We start from the raw sequence: 6,000 nt of genomic DNA on the forward strand, positions 1-6,000 counted from the left end.
ATCAAAACATTTATCCGATGTGCGGAGTGAATTTAGAACGGCGTGAAATCAATCTCAGGATTGGAATTGTTTCAATCATGGCGAAGCAACCAAAGCGGCACGAAAACACAATCCCAATCTCAGGATTGTTGAGCGATGATGACCGTCGTCCACCGATGTATGCGCACTCATTGTAAGCTATAAATTATAGAATGGATCACGGAAGGAAGATGTTAAGACTCCGGATTGATTGATAGGATTCCATTATAACCTCAGTGTGTCAGGGATAGTATGCTGCAGAATACTTGACAAAGATCGCTGCATTCGCTAGGATGACCTACTGCACCTCTTTCCATTTTATTGAATCAGTAGCGGATACAGAAAAATCTCGAGGGGGGGGGGGGGGCGCAAGAGACATGTTAAGTTACCTTCACTTTTACGTTAATAAAAAATCATCAAGTAACATGAAGAGTTTAAGAAAATTTTAGTTTAATTTATTACACACATATACAAGACAATGCCATCTTATGATGCATAAAAGTTACTATTGTGATTCTGCAATGTCTGGCAACACGGGCGGGCCCGCAAGGGGAGGGCGCGCGACCCCCCATCTATATCCGCCACTGTATTGAATTGGAACTTTGTGTGCCCAATATTTCTTGACGTTAATCCCTTTTCTTGTAACAAAACCTCTGGAGATATGCGTATTGAATAAAAACCTTTAATTAATTTTAGTTATCGTTGTAAGTGTATCTGAGCTTTAGCCCTGGGCTGCATGGAGGATTTCATGCTTGGCGGGAGCAAAATCACCAAACATAAGCAGATGTTATTCCCTCCCCTCCAATGCCTACTGCCTGCGTCAAAATGATGTGCCGCGGTACTTTGCAAATTGATAGCTGGGCTTGTGTGTATGCTAAAATATTGAACAATTAAAAACATTTCTAAATTCTGATACCTTTTTGTTTTACGAACAATTCAAAAATTTAGGTACGCCAGTGCAATAAATGACTCCCTGCACCATTAGCCGTTTTGTCAACTTCATGAGCTTTGTAACTCAACCTAGGGAAAGCTACTACATCTAAGGCATTCATCTTCCATAATAAGTTGCAAACATTAATTTAGATTAATAAAATGGCTTTGACGTATTTCTAACATGAGCAATTTGTTGTTAATAACGAAAATGTTTAACTATTATCTAGCCCTACAGTTTACATCGGAAGAAAAAGTAAAACAGAGAGAAACACTTTTTAATTTATTCGTAATTTTTCTATGATCCGACAATACGTAATTTGTAAGTAGCATAAATTATATGTGAACATAATGAAAAAAACGCCGCAGTGAACGATTCCTGCGTTGCTCTTACCAGCGCGTGATACTCAAAAATAATATTCTGGTGAACTGCGACTGAAACTCTTTCCTTTGACCTTCAGGAAGCTTCTTGGCGTTCAATAAATCAAACTATTAAGTAAATCAATCATAAATGCTTAACGTGATTATCCCTTAAGTTGTTCTTCTAGTTAAGTCCTCAGAATATTTTCATTAGTTGAGGAATTTTTCGTTGTTAATTCCGCTCAAACCGGAAAATAGAATGAATGTAAATAACGACTTTTTCATCCGTTAAGCAACCTGAGAATGCTATTTCCAGCCTCCTTCGAAATACATGTGCGCTGTTTCGATGCGCAGGTACGTGAAAGTCGTTACGATAGTCTTGTTATTGTCCTCTTAGGTAAACTCGGAGGGGAATCTCTGCCAGACCGTGCAATAAAAATACACTAAACCTAATAGATAAATTAAATAAAAGTGCATTTTCCGATGGATTTAGCCAATATACTACCTTATGAAAACCAATATACTACGATAGATCAGTTCTTATTTAATTTTTTTGCGACATTTAAAGAAAACTTAGCAGTTACTACCCTATGGTCACTGATAGCAATATGGTCATCGTAAAATCTACATCTACATAATACCCTGCGAGCCACCTCTAGGGTGTTTGGCAGGGGGTGCAAAATCACCAACATGCAAGAGGACCGCCACATGCACACCACACGGTCATAGAAATATTACGCACACTAGAAAAATATATATGCTTATTCATAAAAAAATTGCTAATGGTTAGTAATTCCTAGAGCCAATACATGCAAGGTTAGAACTATGAAAATACGTGCAATGAGTGATCCTAGCGAGCGATGCCATAAATCCTATCAATTGAGACCACGATGCTATCCTTAATAGTACGAGGGAAGAATGACATTTTAAATCTCTCTGTTTTGCAGTCTATTTCTTTGATTTTATTCTCATGATCGCGTCTACCATAGTGCGATGGTAAACGAAGGATATGATTCACGTCGTCTGAGAAAATATCTTCTTCGAGTTTCCTAAGGAAGTTAAGCCTATTCTTCGATTCTCCTTTAAAGATTCCCATCCTGTAACATACTTGAAGCGCTGCACTTTTTGTCGTAACAACTCATCACAAATCTGGCCGCCCTGCGCTGTACTCGACTGATTTCAGCTATTAGTCCTACCTCGTAAGGGTCCCACACGCTAGCAGCATATTCCAAGTGAGGCCTCACTGGAGTCAAAATCTTCCATGTTAACCAACATTATCAGAATACCTTAAATAATAATCAAATATATTCCCTTTTCCATTTCAGAGGAGCGGTTAGAAAGTATTTTCCCATGACCGCCATAAATGGTTGACATGCGATCATAATGCCGCGCTGATGTTGCTCGCACTATTTTCCTTAAAAACACGGTACAGTACGGAGGAGACAGAAGGTATGGATGGAGTTCTCAGCGAGGAGAGGATGTTGAAAACAGTGTTTGAGGGTAGAATGTTAGGTAAACGATTGAGAGGTAGGGAGAGAGTAGGATTTTAAGATAGAATGAAAGGGAGTATGCATTATTACGAGTTGAATTCAAAAGCCAATTTGAGGTAAGGGAGGAGGAGAAGAATGAAGGGAAGGATATGGATAGAGTGAAAGAGCCCTAATGCAAATAGGCGTGACTGTTAATTCAAGTGTTAAGTTCAAGTTGGGAGGGGCGCAGGCGCGGTGATTCGTAAAATCTTCCATGCAATCCAACATTATCAGGATACCTTTAATAATAATCAAATATATTCCCTTTTTCATTTCAGAAGGGCAGGTCAATTTTGTGTTTCCATGACCACCATAAATGATTGACTCACAATCACAATGCCACGCTGATGTTGCTCGCACTATTTTTCTTAAGAATAAAAAACAGAACAATATTAATATGCAAGTATTCCCCAGAAAGAAAAGGACAACACTTCCTACGACGCATTGTGGTCTATAAGCCTGCCTTTTTTTTAATGTCCATAAATATCTCCCAACTTCTTTTAGTGAAAAATTATATTTATCTTAAAGCAATTCAAGGCATGTTGCTAATGCACATCTGAAAAATGTGATGCAAAAATGATCTTCTCTCATAAAACAATTGCCTTGCGGGTAGTTTCTCCAGGAAAAAATTAAAATACTGTAAATAGAAAAAGTAAAAAGAAAAAAAGAAAAAGAAATACATGTAGTCTTATTTTCTATTTACAGAGTGAGATACGTTGCGGCATTCAAAATGAAGGCACCACTTGTATTCCCAATAAACTTAAACTTGGGAAGTAACTGCTGTTTCACATGTAAACACCGAAAAATGACTGAAAATCCTTGGATGAACGCAACCATGAATGGTAGCCGTGACGCAAACGACAATATTAACATTGGCGTTTATATTTACGTATTTTCCACGGGACGATGTGGAGAAAAAATAATGGGTTAGTATGAACGAAATGCTCCGAAAATTGTTTTGGCATAAAATGTGCTGCATAAGTTTATCAGACGACTCGGATGTTCCTCTCTCTTCCTCTCACGATGGGTTACTCGCCGGGAAATCCTTAAATTCTCCTCCGCTTCCTTCGATGGTGGAATTGTTTGGCTGTGGGGGGGAGACTTCCTAGCTCTGAAATCGTGCTTGGGGCTCTTGGCGAGGGTTAAAGTCGTCAATTCGCACAATTTTCCTACCCGATCAAGTCAAATCCATACCCAGTGGACAAGGAACGGCCGAGTCAGCGAGGTGTGTAGCGAGTAGAATCTTCGAGCATTGAAGGCCTTTTTTAGGTTAGTGAGTAGGGCAGAGTGTAGGGTAGATATGGGGATAGTAAATCATGGGGTCAAGGGTTCCGCTCAAACAGCAATAAAGCGTTCAAAACGTCAAAATAGCCCTTGTGAAAATAGTGATAGATCATCAGAAAAATCAGATATAGTATGCAATGAGAAACTTAAATTATCAGGAAAGTTCACAAAACCGTGTATAAAAGAAGCATTATCGATCGTAGTTGTAAATTGCCGTAGCATTAACAACAAAGTTTCTGATTTCCACCATTTTACTCAAATAACAGAAGCTGATGGAATCGTAGGAACTGAAAGTTGGCTCTCGGATGAAATACATGACCGAGAGATCTTCCCGAGATCATATTCGATATACAGAAAGGACCGTGAAACAAGAACAGGAGGAGGAGTATTCATCGCAGTCAAGGATGAGATCACAAGCTGAGACGAGAATTTTGGAGATAGTGAATTGGAAAGTGTTTGGTGCTCAATCGAATGCTCAGATAAGAGATACTTTATATGCGCATATTATAGACCACCAGATTCAAGCCTAGATTCAGTTTTAGAGTTAGATAGCCATATAAGACGTTTTACTTCTCAGAAAAATCGTAATAGTATCATAATTGGCGGCGATTTGAATGTTCCATCGATCGATTGAGAAAAATATTGTTTTAAAAATGGAGGGAAAGACAAGGACCTGTGCGAAACTTTGATTTACTTATTCTATTCCAATTCCTTGACTCAGCTGGTAGATACACCTACCAGGGGTAACAACATACTAGACCTCTTAACTACGAATATTCCAGAGTGCGTTATCAGAACTGAGGCTGTGACTGGTATAAGTGACCACAAGGCAGTGCATGGAAAGTTTCGTATCGTCTCCGATAGAAAACCTGCGTCGAGAAGAAGGGTCTATTTATACCATAAGGCGAATTTTGAAGGGTTAAAGCAGTACTTGTCAAACTCATTCACTGTTTTCAAAAGACGCCACTCTCAACCTTGGGGTAAACGAAGCATGGAAAAAGTTCATTAGTATTATGCAAGATGCCGTGGATAAAACGATAACCAGTAAGTTAAACCTTTGAATACTGAACCGAGATGGTACAATGCTAAAGTCCGTAAAGCTCTAAAGCGTCAGAGAGCAATTCACGCTAAAATAAAAAAGACACATGCGGGACTTCCCTGTGAGAAAATACAAGAAATGCGTGAAAATTATAAAAAATTGAAAAAAGAGACGAAGAAAACACTTAGGGAAGCGTTGAGTGAATTCAAAACAAATATATTGGGCGAATATTTAGATGACAACTCTAAGGCTTTCTGGTCATATGTGAGGGAGGTACAGGGAAATAGCGCTGCAGTCTCTTCACCCATAAATGAACGTGGCGATAGAGTGACGAACAACCGAGATAAAGCTAATCTCTTAAATAAATTTTTCCATAGTGTCTTCTCTAATTTCACGACCAATATATCAACACCTCTACCTCGACTCTACCATGAGCAGATGCCGTCTATCTGTATTTCAAGCAGTGGTTTAGAAAAACAACTCAGCTCTATTAATCCAAAGAAATCGACAGCACTGATCTCATTCCAGATCGAGTGTATAAGGAATCAGCATCAGAGATAGTGCCTTACTTGAAGATAGTGTTCGAAAAATCTGTAGCAGAACACACAGTCCCTAAAGATTGGAAAACAGCGAACGTCACGCCTATATTTAAAGGTGGGGATAGGGAAAAGCCTAGTAATTACCATCCGATTTCATTTACTTCCATTTCTTGCAAAATATTGGAACATATTATTTTCAGTTCGATAATGGGTCATATAGATAGCCAAAATCTGTTAGCAAAAGAACAGCACGGATTTAGAAAAGGGAGGTCTTGTAAAACTAAACTTGCTCTCTTCGTTC

This window comes from Ischnura elegans, chromosome X (genome assembly GCF_921293095.1).
Source record: "Ischnura elegans chromosome X, ioIscEleg1.1, whole genome shotgun sequence".
NCBI lineage: Eukaryota > Metazoa > Arthropoda > Insecta > Odonata > Coenagrionidae > Ischnura > Ischnura elegans.